Source organism: Haliaeetus albicilla, chromosome 16, assembly GCF_947461875.1.
Source record: "Haliaeetus albicilla chromosome 16, bHalAlb1.1, whole genome shotgun sequence".
NCBI classification, from domain to species: Eukaryota; Metazoa; Chordata; class Aves; order Accipitriformes; family Accipitridae; genus Haliaeetus; species Haliaeetus albicilla.
In genome coordinates, this window is record NC_091498.1 from 21,480,674 (window position 1) to 21,503,104 (window position 22,431).

Consider the following 22,431-nt stretch of genomic DNA (forward strand, 5'->3'; position numbering starts at 1 on the left):
CCATCAAGAGATAGACGAGGTTATAATCGGAGCCAAAGTGATTTGCAAATATCTATCACCTCTTAGTAATGGAGAAAATTACCACCCAAGTGAAATATTGAGTTGGTAGAATTCCTGCTGTTGGCTGTGCTAGACAACCTTGTACTTACTTATTCTTTCTTTCGTTTATAAAATTCTTGTATGATCATCACTAAGCCAGAATCAGATCCTATATTACCTCAGCCAAACTAGCCATGCTGGTTGGATTGGTGGCTACTTGGAAGTACTTACCATAATTGCTCCAAGAGATACAAATGTTGCTTGTTTTATATTTCAGGTAGTTGAAGTTTATTACTTGGGTTGATGGAAGTGAAGAGTATGAAGTATCAGTGCAGAAGAATATAGTACAGAAAAATATGCTAGCACATAAAGGTTTCAAGCAGCTGTTAGTTTATGGATATGAAAAGAGGCAACATAGTTATCAAGAAGACTACTTCAAGGATAATGCTGAAGGCAATTCTGATTCATACAATCACAGAATCATTTAGGTTGGAAAAGACCTTTAAAATAATCGAGTCCAACCGTTAACCTCACACTGCCAAGTCCACCACTAAACCATGTCCCTAAGTGCCACATCTACACATCTTTTAAATTCCTCCAGGGATGGAGACTCAACCACTTCCCTGGGCAGCCTGTTCCAATGCCTGACAACCCTTTCAGTAAAGAAATTTTTCCTAATATCCAATCTAAACCTCCCCTGCAGCAACTTGAGGCCATTTCCTCTCCTATTACTTGTTACATGGGAAAAGAGACCAACCCTCACCTCACTACAACCTCCTTTCAGGTAGCTGTAAAGAGTGATAAGGTCTCCCCTCAGCCTCCTTTTCTCCAGGCTAAAACAACCCCAGTTCCCTCAGCCGTTCCTCATAAGACTTGTGCTCCAGGCCCCTCGCCAGCTTTGTTGCGCTTCTCTGGACATGCTCCCGCACCTCAATGTCTTTCTGTAGTGGGGGGCCCAAAACTGAACACAGTATTTGAGGTACAGCCTCACCCGTGCCAAGGACAGGGGGACAATCGCTTCCCTAGTCCTGCTGGCCACACTATTTCTGATACAGGCCAGGATGCTATTTGCCTTCTTGGCCACCTGGGCACACTGCTGGCTCATACTCAGCTGGCTGTCCACCCACAGCCTCAGGTCTTTTTCCACCAGGCAGCTTTCCAGCCACTCTTCCCCAAGCCTGTAGTGCTGCATGGAATTTTTCTGACCCAAGTGCAGAACCCGGCACTTGGCCTTGTTGAACCTCATACAATTGGCCTCAGCCCATCGATCCAGCCTGTCCAGATCCCTCTGTAGAACCTTCCTACCCTCCAGCAGATCAACATTCCCTCCCAACTTGGTGTCATCAGCAAACTTGCTGAGGGTGCACTTGATCCCCTTGTCCAGATCATTGATAAAGAACTTAATAATAATAAACATAATAATAATAATGATAAATGGAACTGGCCCCAATACCAAGCTCTGGGGAACACCACTTGTGACTGGTTGCCAACTGGATTTAACTCCATTCACCACCACTCTTTGGGCCCAGCCATCCAGCCAGTTTTTTACCCAGTGAAGAGATTGAGGGCAAACTTCTGGTTAACATTTTGTACTCATAGCTACCAATAGGCAGCAAAGTTCCAGTGTTAGTGTTAGAGACAGCATAGTAGACCTTTTTCAATGGCAGTGGCTTGGTTTGTCCAAGAAAGAGGCTTTGGTGAAGAATGAAGCCACAGACCTGCTCAAGAGGTGAATATCACTGTGCATCTGGCAAAAGTTTTGTATCACTTCTACCTATAAGGATAATCTTGTATTTCTCAGGCTCATCTGCTTCCACTATGGGCTACTGTACTTAACGCTAAAGGACTGACAGTGACAAGGGTGATTATTCCATTTCTTTTGAGCCTTTTTGTGTGGAAAGTAGAACAAACAAATTCTTGTTGCGTGGTTTTTTCATGTTTCTGCATTCAGTTACAGTATACATCTTAATTTAGAAACTCAGTATTCAAGAGAAACCAGCTTTTAACACAGCTATCTGCAGAACTGCAACGCTGCAATAAAGCAATGGGTAGCATTTATTCTACACTACAGTGTTTTTACTCAGCAAAGTATCAGAACCTTCTTGCTCAGAGTAACGTCATGTTTTGGAGTTTGAGTAATGTTACCACATAAAAACATGCATTAAGAATCAGTTAGCTTACAACTAGGGAATAAAGTAGAGATCCATTAGTATATTAACTCATTGGCAGTAATAACAAATAATTATTCATTATTGCAATCTTTTCTTGACATTTCTGCTGCTGAAATTTTTAGTGGAACTACAAAATGTTCTTAGATATATTAGCAATCTATTGATGGATCTTCAGCTGGTATCAAGCTCTTAGAGCAAACTGCTCTTCTGGATTGCTGCCTAGTTAATTGGTGATTAATGAATGCTACCATTTTGTATATGAATTTGGAAGCCTGTGTTCTTGGCATTGTTGAAGTATGTAAATGTCTTCCTCAGATAAAACATGACAGACAACACCTAAAATACAAGTGCTTTGTTCTGCTACTTGTCAGATCAAGGAAAAGGTCTGGATTCTTAAAGCTATGAATTTAATTGGGAGAGGAGATGAACTGGCAATTACTCTGTGCTCAGTTCTTTTTGTGACATCCTCCTGAGTCATTCTGCATAATGAAGGGCAAAACCAGTAGATGAGATATATGGATGTCATTGTCCAAAAAAATAGTGTATTTGTAAATAAAGACCTGCAGGCTGTTTAAAGTAAACATTTTTAAAAAGCAAATACACCTTTTTAAAAAAAAAAAAAAAAAGACAAATGACCTTATCGGGTGCCATACCACAGGTATGGCTGGATGTCTGAAACTCCAGAAGTATTGGTTTAAAAAATCCAATTACAATTACTGTGTGAAATCCTGGGTGGTGATAAATGCTGGCAAGGTCCTCTGAAATTAATGGGAATTGTGGGTACTTAACACTTCCTAGAATTTGACCCAGAGTCTGTAGGAAGAGCCTCTTTTAACTGTAGGTAATTAAATGGTTATTCTTGCAATGGAACTGCAAGCTGCACTAACCATAGTGCTGCAATTGTTACCTTGCAATTAATTCTTCAGGGCTTTCAGAAGTAGCTCTTGAAACTGACAGCTGCAGCCTGCAACATATCAAGTGCTTTATATAGCTACTTTAATGAAAACTCAGATGAGTGTAAGGTCAGTCTCTCTACAGTATGTTCTAATTACATTTCCACTTGCCTTTAAAAAGCAGATCACATCTAGCCCAAAGACAGAAGCCTATTGTACCAGACGTAATAGAATAGGTGTTGTTTTGTACTTCTCATCTCTGAAAGATAATGACGTGGAAAATTCATTTTCTTCTACTCTTTAGTAATCTTCCATCTGTTACTGTATTTGCGTGTGCAACTGGATACAAAAGCTAATCACAAACCCCTGCTTTAAAAGAGTTTTTTGTTAGCTCCAATGTCAACATGAGCTTATGCAGACAAGGTTGTTGAAGCAGAAATGTTGCAAAGCAGTGTGGAACATCGCTCAACTGTATATGCAAGACTGGATTATTAATATCACAGCATCCATGTAAAGGAGTTGCTACAAATTTCCAGGACATTTTCATAGCTTATTGTCCACTTTATTATGTTCTAGGTGAGTCCTAGGAAAGCTGTCTTTACACTTGGAGCAGAACGTCAATATTTCTATCTTATGGAATTTAATCTGAACTCAAGGAAGAATTTGGCCCAGTGGATTTCTAATATTCTTTTCTGAGATGAGCAATTTGGAGACAGTATTTTTGTCACTTCTGGAGTAGCATATATTCTAACCCACAAAAGAACAAAAACTGCTTTTCTGATTTTGGAGGAGGGGGTGGAAGCATGAAGATGATATCCAGAGCAGGATATCACAGTTCTGCTGGTGGATCCTGGCATACCAGAGAAAAAACCAGGTGTGTACCAGTCGTTTGGCTTAGTAACATATGCATGGCCAGACATCAATATATGGGGGTGGAGGGAACAAATCTGTGTAAAGTCTTGATTCCTTTAAAGTGCCCATAATTTCAGAAGGGCAGAATTTCACTATAATATTTTCAAAGAAATTGAAATTACTTGAAGGGGAAATGACAGCTGTAGAAGAAACAGTCAATCCCTCCATTCTTTTATATGTAAAAGGTACTTGATGCTCTTACTCATTTACTGCTGCATTGTGTCTCAATAGGACCAAAGGTAATGATTTCTCTCTTGAGCTGTTGGTCAGAAAGGCAAACCCAAGTGAACTTTCAAGAACAATCTTAAAATCAGCAATGTTACCATGAAGGTACAACAGATGCACTGTGACTGGACATTTGCTTATAACGGATGCAGAACCTAAGAAAACTCTACAACAGCAGGCTGAAATGCAGAGTTGAGTTGATCGGCAAGCACACTGAGAGAAGAAATCACAGGCTGTTCTTCAGGAAAAGAACAATTAATGCTTCCATATACTGACATGAGTGTACTCTTTGCTTGTCCATTCTGACCTAGGAACCTTAAGGTACTGTATTCTAAGCAGTTAATAAATACTGTCTTTCCTGAAAAGGCTATCCTGTGTCACTGTAAAATGTCTCCTACTGCATCTGAGTTGTGAGAAGGCTAATTCTCAGTGGAGATCCATCCTCTAAGTGAAAGAAGCCAAAGTAAGAAGTAGTGCACATGCAAGGAATCCCTTCATAATTGATCAAAAAAGTTTTGCAAAAAATAAAAGGAGTGATGATGGGTTGCTTTAAGCTCAGGGGGGTGAGATTGCGTATTGCTCCTTGAGGCCAGCCAATTGCAGAAGCTGTAACAGCAAAATACTAGTTTAATGAGTTTTGTGAACAACTGATGCTCTGGAAGGCAGTGATTTTTTTTTTTTTTTTTTTTTTTTAATTTCCTTTTACTTTGTGTAAACATAGTCTTATTCAGGAAGCCTAATTGAAGCATGTGAATAGTTCCATTGAAAGTAATAAGATTAATCATGCTGCAAGCCAACCACACGGTTAAGTATCTTCTTGAACAGTGACTCCAGTATCTAGAACAGCATTGGCTCAGGCTTCCTTGGGGCCCTTTTGTTTTGCTGTAGTACCTCCAGTGGGAAAAATATGCACAGTAAATTACTAATCTGATAAATTTTGTTGCTTCCCATGAATGCTGTCCTTAAGTCCCCTAAACATCAAAACTTTGTTAGCCTTTTCGATTTTATTCTTCTGTATGTCCATCTCCTTCATTATTTTATCCATATTTTTAAATAGATTCCAGGGCTTATAGGAGTGTTTTATAGATAAATCATTAGTTATTTATAGGTAACAGTAAAAAATGGTGTAAAATATATATGTATATCAAAATACAGAAGATATAAGTAAAATGAATATGTTCCTATCTTTTAGTTAGGAAGGTAAGTAAACCTTTTACTCATCTCATACTAAGTTTTATTTTCCCTATCTTTTGTCCTAGAATGTATGAGAATATAACTTAAGGTGTCAGTGTGAATAGTTTGTATCCTTTGGTAGAAGGATTTTCCTATCCTTTTTCATCCATTAGCTATGTGCCTGACTGAGGAGATTGTTCATTCTGCCATGAACAGCCCTTTGGAGAAACACCACAGAACCACTTGTGTTGATGTGAAATGCATATGTGTTCCAGATGCACATAACAGAGAAAGTAATCAGGCTTAGTGTGAGCTGGATACTTCGACTATAGCCATCTCCCTTCAAATCTTAGTTTTGTTTTTGTGAGCATATTCGGTGCATCTTTATTCTAACTTTGTGCCATGTGCGTTGATCTGTTTCCTAATCTCAGATTTACATTCATTTCATTTGTACAGTACTAACCATTTAATGAAGAGAACAAAGAATTCAGAGTTTAGGCCTGTGGTGAAAACTTCTAAACACCTGAACTCCTTGCAGTATGTAGTCTCCTTCGTATGAACATCTTGCTATTAGCCATAATGGCAATGGTGTTCATGAATACTGTATGTCTGTTATACTTTAAGCAGATGTAGCACAGCTTTCAGTCTTTGCATATTTGCTAGATTTTCAAAAGAAAATATATACCTACTAAAATGAAAGTCCCGGACCAGGGACATTTCTAAAATGAAAGGACCAGCAAGGTGCATCAACTTCATTCTGACTTTGAAGCCCATGAGGTTTGCGTATTTCTAGGCAGCATTTCTGACCTGATGGCTTATGAGTCCCAAACTGGGGGTAAGGAAAGGGCATAAGGTATTGAAAAATGATACCACATATGAAAAGATGCCCCTCTGTTTCTGGAAACTTTTATACATAGGTATTTTCTAGCACATAAGTAACAGAGTATTAAAATATTTGACTGCTAAACAGGTAGTCAACCTGAAAACTGTGCAAACCATGCCTAAGCTGTACAAGGTATATGCTTTTTAGATTAAGTTTCGTTGTAAGTGAAAGGAAAGCTGGTAGCCAGTTTGGAATTTGCATTTTTGGCAGCTTCACACAATAGTTACAGTTTGTGGTCTGGGCTGAGCTCTCCAGAGGAGACAGACTGAAGATAGAGTCACAGTTTGTGATTCATTTCATTTCACGACATTTTTTTAGCCACATGAAAAACTTTCTGATGGTTGTTGTGCTTCAGTGTTTATGAATCTCACAGTGAGAAACATACCTAAGGAACCTACTGCCCATATTAAGCATAGCATCTAAGTGGCTCACAAGCAATGGATGAGCAATTAATTTGGAGTGAGTAGTAGTTATGGCATAGGAGAGAAAGAACATAATTTGCAGCAAAGGTTTTAATGCAATCCTGAGAATATTAAGTAGTCGTTTTGTTTTATTTGGCACTTTCAGAGGTCTCCTGGTGGAAGACTAATGTTCACAATTCAGCAAGGTTGTTGATCACCAGTGAGAAGAGCCAGTGGAATAATTAAGGCATAGGAAAAAAGGTATTAAAGAGGAAGAGTTCCAGGAGCTCAATCTACTTAATCTATCAAATTTAAGGTGAAAGGGTGGTTGTAGTAGTCATTACATGAGAAATATAATTTATATGTTCTCATAATGTATGAGAAATATAATTTTCCTATGGAGGGCTTTCTGAAATCTATCAGATGAAAATAAAGCAAGTTCTGATGTTTGAAATTGACAAATTGAGAATCAGGGAATTAAATTTTTTTTTAACAATTCGACCCCCATTTGCCAGGGAAGCCATGGATTATGCTTCCCTGGACACATCTTAAATCAAGAATAGATATTGCTTCATAAAATATGAATTGCTGGAATGAGTTTTGCCTTTGACTCTCAACTTCGTACCCCTGCTTTTTCAGTTTTGTGTTATTCTTGACAAGAAAGTAAGTGTTACAGGTTGGCTGCAATGGTTTTGCATGTGGACTAATGGCCTTCAATGCATGCTTGTTTTTCCCTTAGGACTTACTAGGATTTTAAAAGTCTATTTGTAGAAACAAATAGCTAAAGCATTCCCTTTTCCTACTTAGGAGCCAAAACACAATTGCACACAGTTATCTATATTCACTGAAGGTTATGCTAGATGTTTGACAATTTTAATTTAAAGTGGGTTAAACTTTTGCATATTGTTTACAAATTAGGTTCTATAAAACATCCTGACTACATGGAAATGACAGTGATTGATGTGAAGTAACATACACACAATTAATACTGACTGAATTGCTAATTACAGGATTGACATCTCATTTGCAATGAGATGCCGCAGGTCTCGCAAAAAGAACTGGCAGTGTTGTCATGTTATTTCTCTGTTTCCCTCTGCTTGTAGTTTCATGCCCTGTAGTTAAAGTTCAACTAAAGATTCATTCTCATCTTGTAAAAATCTCTTGCAATGTAAGAAAAGCCTTAGGATGAAAAACAAAATGGTCACCACTCCCCAAGAATTAAATCTCTCCTGACACTTTCTCCTATCAAAGGAGATAAATTGTGCTATGCTATGTTACTTGTTTTATTAGTTACACTAGCTTTCTTACCCTTTCTACTTTATTTCCCTGGCATGCAGAAAAAGCAAACAGTGCTGTTACAGAGGTAAGTTACACAGGAATCTGGCTTGAAAAGAAGGTGCATTTGAAATAGTGCATTTTTATTAAGGAAACCCTTGTATCTGGAAAAAACAAAATACTAAATTTCAGAAGCTACTTAAAATGGTGGTTACACATAACAAATGCCAGGGTTCACAGAAACGGACGGGGCTGATGCAGCCTCACAGATTTAGCACAGCTGAGCATCTGCTGATTGAGATAGTCCAGTCACCTTGCCTGGGCACATGTATACAAAGAACAGTGTGGCTGTTCAATAACCAAAGCAGGATTATTTGTTACAAGGTGAGTAAGGTTTGAAAGGGTTTTAAAATAAATGCTGTGGTCTGGCATGTGCTCATTAGTGGTGTAGGTAGAGAAGAGAGAACAGCAAGGAAGCAGAAACAACAGAATGACAGCACAAACACTGACAATAGAACCAGAAGCTGCACGGTAAAAAAAAGTGACTGTATGGGGTGTTTCCAATGCTAGAGAGCCGCTACTATTTCTTGACTGACTTAATGAAAAGGAAGCCAGTAGGGTGTATCCCCAGCAGACTTGCAGGTTTTGCTTCAGGCTTTCTCAGAAACAGAGACCCTATTTGTGTTAGGAAAGAGTCTTTTGGCTTAGGTGATTTCAGAGGTACATGTACACTTTTTGATATGATTCCACCATTCATCTGTTAACATAATTAATTTACAAGAGTGATGTATGAACTGTGCTCCCTGTGGCCTATAAGGAGGATCAAAAAGGGGCTCAGTCAAACTGAGCACAGTCCAGGAATGTCTAGGAGTCTGAAATATGAGGACGCTCAAGTAGAAGCACAGAGGAGGCTGAGCTATGCATGGATATCTTAAGGCAGAAGCATTTCTTTACCTCCAGGAATAACACAGCGTGAAGGGAAGACTTCTGCATTCCCCCAAGCATTCTGCACATCTGCCCTGCCTGCAATGAAGAAGATTGAAGCATGGCTTTTAATCACAAGACCTGCAAAATGAGAAGAGTAATTTTTTTTCCCAAGAGATAGAAAGAAGCAGCTGCATTATTATTTGCATGGCTTATTTGAGACTTTTAGTCTCAATGAGAGCTGTAAGTGTGCACTACCCAGTGGAACAGACTTAAGGATATGCTTTCTTCTGGTATTTTTTGGTGCTTGTAGCATTACAAACAATGTTGCAGAAGGATAGTCTTAGCTTGGACTGCATCCGCAACATGGGTGCTTCAGTTAAATGGCTAAGTTAGTTAGGTGGGATGAATGAGTGGCCTCACAAGTAGGAAAAAAACCCCAACTCTTTAAAAAAGACTTGAGTGAGGTTTTTATAACTGAGGCAATAGCGTCAGTAGGTGTTCAAGTTATGCCGTGCCTTACTGAGAATTGGTGGGAACAGAGATGTTGTCTTGTAAGTAATTATTCAAACAGTGGGTGATGTGTTAACAGCTTATCACCCTGATTGTGCTATTTGCTTACAAAATCGATCCAAAATGGAACTGTGTTTTATACAGGAAGCATATACAGTGTCAGCCTCCCATGTCATATAATCTTCTACCTTTCAGGTTCAGTGGTGACAGGAATGGAAAAGAAAAACTTTGGCTTCTCAGAAGCTATTTAATTATTCTCTCTGACAGAAACTTAATAACTCCAAAGTCTTTTGAGATAGAGAAGTAACTTAAAATATTTTTTACAGCATAAGGTTTGAAATAAGAACAGTGTCTAACAATTTTTATCCTTTACTGGTCTTCCTAGTAAGATATGATATGACAGAAATGCTAAGTGCCTTCAGCTTAGCAAATGGACCTCTAATTCCTTCTTTAAAAGTATCTGGTTTACTCGTTCTGACAGCTAAAATGTGAAAATAGCTAGTAGGACATATAACCATATCATTAAAAAATGTCTGTCTTTCCCTAACAGCCAGGATCTGCCAGAAGAAGAATGTGCCCTGTATATATCAGTTCTTTTACTGTCCTTATTAATAGCATAAGGAATGGAAATACCTTGGTATTCAGTGAATTTTCTAGATTAAAATATGCTTACATAGCTGACACAGACAAGAGGGATTTACTAATGGTAGCGGAAGAAATACAACACACAAAGACTCTCAAGAGTTTTTGAGTAATTTTATGCTTACTCAACTTTATGTCCAGTCTTTCCCCAGATGAAGTCTAGTGGAAGACTGCCTTAAGATCAGAGGCAGGAGGATAAGGTACTTATGTTTGCTGACTAAAGTCATGGATATTTTTAACGTGATAGACTGGCATGTTCTAGCCAAAGTAGAGCATAGAAGCTCTGTTTTCCATATGTTAATGTTGCTGAACTCATAAAAGGACTGTCAGGGAAGTCACCACTTTTTTTGTCCATACTTTCCCAACAGCAGCATGTCATTCTTTTAATCCCTGTAGGGGGATAAGTATTTTATGGCAGATTAGCTGACGTGACATACCTAATAAGTTACTAGAAAACTCAGTCTGTGGTTGGCAATATTTATGCTAAGCATAGTATGGGTTTATGATAATGAGAGTGCCTGATGGTGTTGGCCCACTTCAAGGAAAGTTACTGTAAGGCTAGCAGTGATGGCTGAAGGTGGAAGAGATGATGCTGAAGAAGTAGAACTGATTGCTTGACCTGAAAACAAACATACCTCCATCCCATAGAAGTGAAATGTTTTTCTGCTAGGGACAGCAAACATAGAATGATAAAGTTTTCCTGGTAGAGGCAGTTTATTATGGTGATAAAAGGAACATAAGAATAACAGTAATAATAAGAAAAAAAAAAAATTCACATGGAAAAATATAAGTGACTTTCAAATAGCAGACATGTGAGTGATCATTCTTCATGTTATTTTTGCTAAGTACTTGTATGCATTACATGTATGCATTAGATTATTAATGTATGCATTACACATTGTCTTTATAGGCTTGATTTTCCTAAGAGTTATGTGAAAATACCTACAATTTTAACGGAAGTTAATAAGTAAACTGGATGAAGCTGAATGTGAGTTTGTGGTTGGAAGATGAGATAAAACAGTGAAGAAAAGAGAACTAAGTTTTCTTTATTCCGTTCGGAGAGGGCAAGAACCTGTTTTCTACTACATAGCTCATGTTTGAGGAGAATGGAGGACACAAGTAGTTTCTACCTGAAGCTGTGCTTGTATGTGTGTTTGTATGTGAGTATGTGTCTGTGTGCAGACACAGACAGAAACCCCATGTTTTCATTCAGTCTAGCTTAATAAACTAGACTGCCACTTTTGTCAGTTGGAGTAGTGGTAGTAATGAACTTGTCTTGAAATTAGACTGATAACTCCAGAGAACTTGGTGATTTTTCTGTATGCTAATACTTGCAAATATGCAGTATATTGAATTTATATACACAATTTTTATGTACTGATGAGTAAAGATGGTATCCCGACAATATGTAAACTGGAGTCTTAATTAAAAAATAATTAATAATTCAACTCTATCTTTAATCCTGACTCACTTGTTTGAGCAAGGAGGCATTCCAAGTCATCCAGTTTAAATGGGGATATACTGGAATTAGAGGGTTCACATCTTTCAGTGCTACCCTAATTACTGGTGATATGCAGTTCTGGATGCAGAACCATAAAAGGCAATGAGGCCACCTTGTGCACACTTTTCATAGAATGCATCATATGTACACTCATAGAAAAACACACAGAAAAAGCATCTGTACAGTAGGCGTAATGTAAGAGGGAACCAGGATGTGATAGAACTTAGCTGTTTGGCATTGTGTTGAATCATAAAACTGCTTCAAAACACACTGTTCTTTACTTATTTATTAAAAATAATTTCCTTTGAGGATCACATCCCTCCTTTCTTTGCTCATTCAAATTTAAGACCTAACTGTGAAGAAAGACTATGGCCTAGGTCATCAACTGGTAAATCAAATCTGTTCACATCCAATAAGGAACCAACATATTTTATGGAAATTAAAAATAGATTAATAAATTTAAAATTATTAAATTATTAAAATTACTGGAATTAGTAAATCATTATTATTACTATTATTGAAATATCATTATAAAATTATTACAGTTATTTTATAACATTTAGGTAATGATGTAATGGTCATGTACAGCTTCTAAAAGGGTATTTCTGATTAGACTCTGGAAAAAGTGCGTTTCTAATAGCAGATTTTCCTGGGCAGCATACTTTCTCTTAGAGAACATATTTCCAAAGCTTGAAAAGTTACTGAACAAACAAATGGTAGGATGACAAAGAGGGCTGCTGTCTACTATCACTGGTACATTCCTCTCTGGGAATAGGATTAGGGGCTTGCATACAAGAATGATGGGGAAACTGCTTCTATGATATGGGGGGTAAATAAAGCATTAGGTGCCAGCTGCAGACTTCTGTGAATAAAACAAGCTTCCTTCATACCAGAAGGATGGAGTGTTGAAATGCATATGCCAATGAAAAATGAATACACTGGTGAACAGATTTGTTCCTGAAAAGAATTTCTTTATACATACTATGTAGTAGAAGAAAAATGAGAGACAGCACACTTTGTCAAGCAGTATTAAAATATGTATTCATCTAGCTGAGAGTTTTAGGGATGCATTTTTTTAATAGCTATTTCAGTATTTTATCATTTTACCAGTGGCTGGTTTGATTTGCCTAACAGGTTTATTTTTTATCTGGTTCTCTTTTAACAGGTTTTCACTGTATAGCTTTGATCTGGAATAACTGGGACAGAGGAAAGTTTTTAGCAGTTCTTTTCTTACATTGTAAATGGTATTTCTTTACAGATATTACATTCACAGATATATTAAGACACCGTTTTTATTAGGCCTAGTCACATAACAGAACTGGAAGTGCAACTACTCAAACTCTATAAATTATGTAGATACAAGGACCAACTTTTCTTTCAGTTTCCTGAGAATGACTATTTTGGATAGGAATGGCTAATGAGCCAGTGCAGCTTACAGGAAAATGTACTTAGCTACGTGCTGTGAGTGGTTAAGTATATCCATACCTGTAGTACTTCAGGTCTATGCTTGATTCCCATTGTCCTCAGTGAGCCAAAAATACATTATTCAGTGTTTTGCAGAACTGGGCCCAGCTTCATTGAAGTGCTTTAGCTCCAAGTTTTTGTGTAGGTTATAACTTAGTGTTGATATCAAAAGGAGTAGGGGGCTAAATATTTTGTTGAATCTGAACTATAATGCATTTGATTATGAAAGCATTTCAGGGACCTTTTCTTAGTAAAGTTACAGTTGAAAGGAACACAGGATATTCCCAGTAAAATGGAAGTAGGTCTTAAAGAACCAGGTACCATTTCTTGTTTATAAACAGAAGACTGTGAACGTTTCAAAGTTTAAAAACTAATTCTAAGGGCAGAAAATAAGTATTTCCATTTTTTCTTTCCTAAAGTGCTAGTTCAGATATAGCACAAAATTGCTGTGGGAGCAGAAAAAAAACACTGGCTGCATATAAAAGCAGGTATTCCTTTGCAACTCTGTAAATGGATTTTTGAGAAATGGAGAAACAGTCAGAGCATACTTTATCTAACAATTCCCAGTTTGATGCTTAGCTAGGCCATTTAACTTTTTTTAAAAAGTCATGATTAAAATAATAACTAGAAAGGACTGAAAAGTAGAATTTTTCCTGAGGGAAATGCTATTTCAACATTGTTTTCACCCTGAACTAATGAAAAAGTCCAAATATCAAAACTTTTTGCTGAAAGGCTCGGAAAAATGTCAAATTGACAGTATAAGGATAAAAACCTCTAAACTGAAGTGTTTTAGTCTCTAAGTTGGTGTCCGCATAGGGCATGGAATGAAAACTGCAGTTTTGGGTGTTAAGCCTGATGGCTTCAAGAGTTTAACCTTGCCTGGTGGGTTATGGTGAGGGAGCCCGCAGGCCCGCAGCGCGGCTGGCTGGCTGGCAGGCATGGGAGCTTACCTGGGACGCAGTGCTGAGGTGCAGGGGACAGGCTCCGCGCGGGTACGTTGCCAGCTGGCTCAGGAGAGTGGGCAGGCTGGCCCACAGGGTGGGCAGGTAGTCCTTGCTCTAGGCCCTGAAATGAAATAATTCTTGGGGCCAGGAAATGTTTTGGCCAATGCATGGCCAATGGATGGCTGAAAGCCCTCCAGCAGGCAGGAGATACAGCTCTGAATCCAAGTATCCCCCAGCGTGCGCACGTAAAACTGTGGTTTCTCAACAAAAGCAAAACTGTGGAACCAACAAACAGAAATTTTGTTCTATATAGGCTTTTTACAGCGGGGTTACTACAGATTTAAATGTCTTTGCAAATAACACTTCCCAGTTGTTATTCTGAATAAAAACACGTAATTCATGAGGTGATTACCAACATAAAACCAGTGATAACTGCTTAAGCTCTTACCACAGATCACTGGTGGTATCACTGACTTTATGAAAAATATTTTATAAACGGCACTGTTTGGATATAAAGGTTACCTAGACACGTTTATTTTTGTCATGGTCTGTTGGAGTTCAGACAAATGGATGGGGATTTAAGCTGCAGCTGGCTGTGGGATGCAGAGAGCCTCCAAGCCTCCAGCGAAGCAGCTGCGGCCAGCACCATTCTTTGCTGCTTTTGGGAGGAGACACAGGTCCCGAAACGCAGCTCCAGCTCCCCTGCGGCCTCCCCCGCTGCCCGGTGTACGTCGCTCCCATCAGGCTCCGTGGCGGGCAGAAGGGAGCGCGCAGCCTGCCTCACTGCCCTGTGCTGGGGATACCGAGGGCCGCGAGCTCTTTTGTTACTAGGCCCATACGTGTTGTTGTACAAGATTTAGGCGCAGACAGAGGTAGGAAGCAGCTTTGTGGTACTGCGCCCGCAGGGCTGGTCATCACCTGTGCTAGCGCTAGCAGAGCGGCAGCTGTGAGGGGACCAGGCAGATGGCCAGACAGGGGACCTGAGTGCTGGCCTCCTCAGGCGAGCCGCCGGCCGCTGCTCTGCCTCCTGGAGACCGAAGGTTCCAACAAGGGACGTTCCACCTCAGGTGGGGACCGACTGCCCTGTGCTGCTCGACCCAGGGGCCAGAGGCGAGTGCTGATCATTTTGTGGCTCTTCAGCCTTTCAGAAGGCTGAGAGCAACCCAGGGGAGTGGGTTCAAGCCTGATTTTTTTAATCTGAGAAGCAAGCAAGCATGCTGCCCAAGCCAGTATGTAAAGTCAGGGTTTGTATTAAGAGCACTCAGGAAATTACTGTAGGAGCAATCAGTTCCTGCATCAGTGTATTAAAGTGGGACACGGTGGATAAGTAAGGCAGCCTGCAGCGTGCCGTGAGGTGCAGTGAGTCTGTATACTGTGTGCGCTCCAGGTGTAGGTACAAAAGATTTCCTGTTAATAAATCTTCCCTAAAAAAATCCACAGTGTGCCACGTCCTATCTTGTGCTGCCTCCTACCTGCCCTCAGTTTTTGGAAGCTGGAGGTAGGCCATGGTTCAAAATAAATTTCTTGTAAATAGCCATATTCCTAAAAATTTCTTTGGTATGACTGGAAAAGATGACTGTAAGAGTGCCCAGAGGTGGTGGGATGGCAGTGTTCTTTCACTGAGCTGTCAGGGCCAGCAGTCCACACTGCTGTGTACTGTGGGCTGCCTTCTGCAGTCAGGCTTGGTCAGGGAAGTTAATGCTGTATACCGTCTCAGTCCTACCATGTATTTTTCTTTGAAAAGGCCAATTCCTTTGGTAATCCCAACCCTTTTTTTAGATTCCTTTATATAGCAAAGACTATTAATTAGCCTGCATTCCTCTTTTGCAGCATACAGTGTGGCTGTAATTGCATGTATGTAGTAGATAGGTTACTTGTAATTTTATTGGAATTACATATATGAAATACAGAAATGCTGCTTGGTTATATCTGTGGAGCTATGTTAATGTCTTTGTGGAGTGACATGGTGGCATCCTGGATGTAACCTACTGCCATGCTGGGATTCAAAGTGTGAGCTTATAGAATGGTCTGCAGTTGATTAGTCTCTGAAGAGAAGGGGCGGTGTGAAGCCGAGCTGTCTCTAGAGATATCTGTGATAGTGAGAGAGGGACTTTTTTTTACAAAGAACTAGAACAGCAACTAATTATCCTGTAACTGTTGTAGAATTGTCCTCTATAGAGTTGCTGAAAGTATGATTTCTATTCCGGAATAAATATTTTATTTTAACCTCAAATTTGAGATGTGGTTTAAATGTATCTTTATTCATGGGAGCTATTTCAATTTTAGCTGCACCATTAAAGCAGAATAAAGATATCAGTATAGTATTTTGTTATAGCTGTAAAGGGAGATAGTCTCTATGTAGACAGAACTCTTCCTCTCAAATGATGGTAGTTCCTTCTGAGCTGCTTACCCAAAGATGATGAAAAGCTGCAGAAACAATTGTATTTACTGCTTCTTGAATACATAATGATTTGTTGCTAATTGTTGTTAATTGGAAGTGTATCGGAAAGTGTGGGATCTGGGCATGACGTAAATGGTATAGAATGAGGGGTGGGTATTGTCCTGGTTTCAGCTGGGATGGATAGAGTTAATTTTCTTTTAGTAGCTGGTATAGTGTTATGTTTTGGATTTAGTGCCAGAATAATGTTGATAACACACTGATGTTTTAGTTGTTGCTAAGTAGTGTTTAGACCAAGTCAAGGATTTTTCAGTTTCCCATGCTCTGCCAGCAAGCAGGTGTACAAGAAGCTGGGAGGGAGCTTAGCCGGGACGGCTGACCCAAACTAGCCAAAGGGATATCCCATACCATAGAACGTCATGCTCAGTACGTAAACTAGGGGAGTTGGCTGGGAGGGGAGGATAGCTGCTTGGGCATCAGTCAGTGGGTGGTGAGCGATTGCACTGTGCGCCATTTATCTTTTCTTGGGTTTTATTTCTCTCTCTTTTTTTGTTACATTCCTTTTTGTTACTATTATTGTTATTATATTTTATTATTATTATTGTTAGTATTACGTTTTATTTTACTTTAGCTATGAAATCGTTCTTATCTCAACCCATTAGTTTTACTTTTTTTTTCAATTCTCCTCTCCACTGGGAGTGGGGAGGAGTGAGCAAGCAGCTGTGTGGTGCTTAGTTGCTGGGTGGGGTCAAACTATGACACTAAGACAAGAGCCAATAACAAGAAGACATTATAAATAGGTTACCATGTTGGTTTTCTTAATACTTAATAAAAGCTGTTTATGATAATGTCAAAATGATAATTCAAGAAGGATTGCAGTATTTTTGAATGGAAAAAACACAGTTCTGAGAGCACTTTAGAAAGTGACAAATGTCTATTTCTTTTTTTTTAGTATAAGGACAAAAAATGTCTCACTCCCAAAATATCTTTGGCAACATCTTTTCAAGTGTTCTTACAGGGGTTCTTGAGTACTGCTCTGCGGAAGTGGGAGCTCCATTTTGGACAACACTCAACCTTTTATCTGAAAGGCACACAACAAAATTCTGGCACTTAAGCAGAAGAATATAATAGCCCACATAGCTTTTATGAGGGTGGACAGCTGCTCTGTCGTCTTTGTCAAGAAAAAAGTTCCTCAAACCACTTGATTTGCAATTGGCAGATCTCCAGTTTGTGCTGTGTGGCATAAGACTGTACTAGGGATATATATTTAAAAAAATACAAGTTGCTGCCAGGTAGAATAATCAATGGATCCACAGTAAAATAAGCACAACATGCCTTTCATCTGATGATGTATGATGGGAAGACTGCTGTACCTGTAATGTTAGAAAATTTCTGTGCTACTTTGTATGGTTTTATCTCAGCTGTGCAGAAGGAAAAAATTAATAAAATGAAAGATGTGGCTTCACGTTTAGTCACCCATCAGTCTTAGCTTCAGCTTGTGAATTTCACACATTCTGGAATTTTTTTTTCTACATCTTTTATGGAACATTTTTGTTTCCACAAAAAGCATTACTTCTTTGCAAAGTAGGTGTATTGATGTTTCATTTTAATATATCAGTACCTCTTAACCATGATTCTGTGACTATTTTTGGAAGGCACAAACAATGGGGTACTCCAGACAATAATTAAGCAATGAAAATTGAACTATTTTGCTCCCACTCCTTCATTTGTAGTTTAGCTGCCTTGCTTTTCTGCTGTGAAGAAGGCAGAAGATGAAGGGAGCTAGTCCTATTGTGCCAGACATCTGTTTCTTTCTTTCAGAAGGGAACTTGACAGCTGATGCTGCGTGGTCCTGTCTCTGCAGTGCATCTCAGAACCTGGTAGGAGGGGTAGGGCAGAGTAGCTACTGATATTGTTTGGTACAAACACGTAAGTGACAAATACACCTTGTGGTTATCATTTTGTTAGAGTCCAGAAGTTGATTCATGGATGTTTCAAGTGCTGTCACAATTGTTGGCTTGAATGAAAGTGGTCCAGGAGTGGGGAGGTTGTGTTAGTTGAAAAAGTAATCATGCAGTATGTCAGGATTAGTATGTACCTGTGCTGCTAACATGTTTAGCAATGAGTTAAAAACCATAAGTTTGTGAAATGGCATCACAAAATAGGTCTGGAAATTTAGTTTTCTTAAAACTTTTATGCACTAGAAGATTGTACTGTACTATAGTTCTAGTAATACTAACCTCCCCATTTTTGTCCTCTGCAACCAACCAGATATATTTGTGCATGCATGCTCATCCATGCTACAAGTTAGTGTGGTTATCATAAAAGTGCTCTATAGCAGTCAGACTTTCTCTGCCTGGGGAAAGAAATGAATGGTATAAAGCATATTTCATACCTCCATAATTGTGGCCATTTTTGGATTTTGGAGTAGCATATCAGTGAAACGTAAGTTTCGTGACTAGAGAAGTCATACCAGTCCCAATTTGTACCTGTAGGCTCATGTGTTTACAAAAGAACTGCCCGTAGCACTTCTGTTGCAATTTTCATTTAATGGTTCTCAGATAGAAAGTGCTTAATACAAGGATCTCAATTATGTTGTCCCTGGTGAACGTCTTATTTATGTGTTGAAAATATGAGCTTAGAGTTTGTCTTCTGAGAATTACAGATCATTCCTTTAGCTGAGGAAATGAGTTATACTGCTCTGTTCCCTTGCATTATGTATTTATTTGTTGCTTCGGGTAGGTTAGGCTGTATCATGGTATTGTTATAACAGCGTTTAACACTTTAAAAAAATCTTTTGGTTCAATATTTCATTATTCAGAAAAAGTTTGAAATATCTTCCTCTTTAGAGGAAGAGCCTAGGTGAATATAAAACATGGCACTTCCATTTTGTAGTGTTGTGATATTAATGCTCTGAATGCCTTAATATCTGTATTGTTCATAGGGTGCTAGCTTTACTGCTTCTGTCATCCCTTACCTTAAAATTGAGAACCGTTGTTTTATTTTTATGGCAAACCTATTATGTTATATTACGTTTTTAATCAGCAATGCTTCAGATGATACTCCAGCTCAGTGGTAGGAGCTTGCTTTGCTCAACCAATATTTTCCCAAAGCATATATTAATGCATCTACTTATTCAAAGTTGCTGTCATACTAAGAAGCATAATTACAGACTGCATGGAGGCTCTTGATAAGAAAATGGGAAAAAAATATATCAGCAAGATCAAAGAAGCACCTGAAGTTAATTAGGAATTAGCACTGAAGTGTAGCCATCAAAATGTTTTAATTATTACTGGAGGTTAAAAAAACCTCACAGTATGATGTTGCATGTTGGTTAACTTTACACCAGAGTCCTTTCACTGTATTCATTTACATCTAAGATAACTGAACAATCAATGACTTCCAGCCTAAAAGAAAGACACTAGAGATGTCATTTGTCAAAGGTTTCTACTGCAGAGGAACATTATACATTTTTAGATATTCTTCACATCATTTGTGCCTCCTACAATGAGGTTGATTAGAGAAGCCCCATTAAAATAGGATGTATGGTTGATGAGTAAAACTGAATTACACTGTTAAACTATTTTTTTACATGCCAAGATCAGGAAGGTACATAAAACCTTACCATAAAGTTGGTTTCGAAGCTGAAGCCTATCAGAGAACAAATGTCTTTGCCAGCCATTGTTCACTGTGTCTCATTACTTGCAACCGAAGGTACATAGTGATAGCTGGACTCCAGTGAAGGTCAGAGACCTAGATCATGAGCCAGGCCTTCGGTCAAGGGTTAGCATTTGCTGTCTGATGCAATGGTATTTTCTCTAATGTAATTTGGACACCTCCTAGATTAAGAAGGATTGATGGTGATGGGGGAGAAAGCTATTACTTAGAGTTTCATTTTGTTTTTTAAAGAGATTAATTCTTTGTCTGTAATGTGATGCTGTTATCCACAAAGACCCGGTAGAAAGTTGAATAAATCCAAGCATTCTGCTTTAGAATCTAACTTGTCAAGAAATATAGGTATTTATTTGATAACTTTTCATCACCTACATATTCTAAACCATGTTTTCTTTCAATTTAAAAAATATGGGTTTACGCTGATGGTAAATGAGTTATTCACAGGGAATAATTTAGCTGATGAATATGGGATTTTTTTCTTGCTTATGAATCTGCAAACAGGTTATAATTAGAGCCCGTTGAAAAATTTTGAAGAAATCAAAAGGTCACTTACTGTGTTCTCTACCACTGGCTGTCCATAAGATTTCAGTGTAACTATTGCACAATCTTACACATTCGTTACACATGAAAAAAAAGTGAATGGGGAAGCAAGGGTGAATAATAAATGAATGTGTAACAAACATCTGGGATCTGAACTTCATTTTGATGAAAGGTATTGTGTCCATTTTGTCAAAAATAGTTTGTGAAGTATCTTACAGACACATTGATTTGGAAAAGCTCAAAAACATTGACTTAATCCAACTGGATTGGTGTCATTCCATATAGAAGTTTATCATCTTTTCTAAGAGACACTAGACACCCCAGAGTTTCTGCAGGAAGTATAGAGCAATGCTTCTTTAGTCTTAACCATTTTCTGCAGGAAATATAGAGCAGTGCTTCTTTAGCCTTACCATTAAAAATTTTTTCCCAATGTCCAATATCAATCTTTCATGTAGAAATTTTAGCTCATTGGTTTTTGTCATATCCACTGTATAGGTGGAAAACTATTTTTGCAGCAGATAGTTATCATATATTCTCTAAACTTCTTTTCTGTAGGCTAAATGATGCTAGTTCTTTCAGGTTTTCCTCACAGAACCTGGTCTGTAGATATCCATTCTCCATGCCACCATCTGTTTTATCCCGGATGGATCTACCAGAAAAGTATTATTAACAAAGAATAAATTATGGACTTAAATGCCTGCAAAATGAAAGAAATTTGACTTGACAATTTGCACAACTTTATGCCTCACAATAATGATTTCCTGCGGGGTTTTTTTTGGAAAACCTAAAAAAATGATATGTCTCTTAAAAAGAAATTTTGCTGTGAAAGGGGAAATACTCTCTCAAATTGCACATCTGTGTCAAACCTGGGGCCCAGCTTCTTTATTTACTATTGAAACAAGCTCTATAATGTGTAATGGGCTCTTAGAGTAGTACTATAGGATCACTGTAAATAGATGTAGAATATTCAATGGATTAGAAACACAAATATATATAAATAGCTGTACCAGAATGTGATTACTTTTGTGTAATCTTTATTCTCTCTTTGGCTATCTTTTTATCAGCCCAATACTATCTGAATCTAGTAAAGCTTGTTTACTGTCATGGAAAAATCAGCTGTGGAAGCACTAAAATGTCACTCAGTATATCCTGAGAAAAGGGAGAAGCTTGGCCAGTGTGACAGCTCATTGATCTTCATTTGCAAGATGCAAGTTACTGCTGGAGTGTTTGTAGGAGATTTTTAAGTGTCTAAACAATGCATTTAAATTGGTCGTATAATAAACAATGTTCCCATGTATCACTGGTAGTAAGCTACTTCCAAATGCATGCATGCAGAGTACAACTGGCAACACAGCATGCTTTAGGAGATGGCTAGATAGTCTAAAGTATGTTCTTTTGGGGGCTAATACTTCTGAGCTTCCAACTTAACACTATCTCTTCAAGTCCTGATCTTACATTTACAACTCAATCAGTTCCAGATAGTGGTGTACAATGTCAATATGTTGTGCCATAATATTCATAGCAACCTACTGACATGGAACCGTGCATCGGATTGAACCATATTAGAATAAAAATTGAGCAACATATAGTAATAATTCTAATAGCTGAGCTCAGTTTTTATTTCATATGACCAATATTGCTAATAGAGGAAAATATATTTTCATTTATTTCTGTGGAACTAGTTATACACATTTCTAAAAGTGTGATAACTCTGTTCCTTTCACCTTGCTTTGATTTTTGTTTCTGGCTGTTGCTTGCAACAGCAGTGAGTATAAATCTGCCAAGTGCCCACCTGCTGGTGTCGTGGATCATTTTCAGAGTTGTCACTAGCAGATATCAAACTAGTCAACTGCAAAAG

General features: G+C 38.4%; 1 long non-coding RNA gene across 5 annotated transcripts in view; it reads left to right on the forward strand.

Moving 5' to 3' along the window:
* Positions 1 to 22,431, forward strand: part of LOC138689289 (uncharacterized) — a 350,596-nt gene that overhangs the window by 165,552 nt on the left and 162,613 nt on the right. For 3 of the 5 annotated variants that reach the window (XR_011328157.1, XR_011328160.1, XR_011328159.1), the window contains exon 8: positions 3,680 to 4,605. The exons of the other annotated variants lie outside the window; for them this stretch is intronic. This is a non-coding gene — a long non-coding RNA (uncharacterized lncRNA). Of the gene's footprint in view, positions 1 to 3,679; positions 4,606 to 22,431 lie in introns of those variants that run through there. 5 annotated transcript variants of the gene reach the window in all.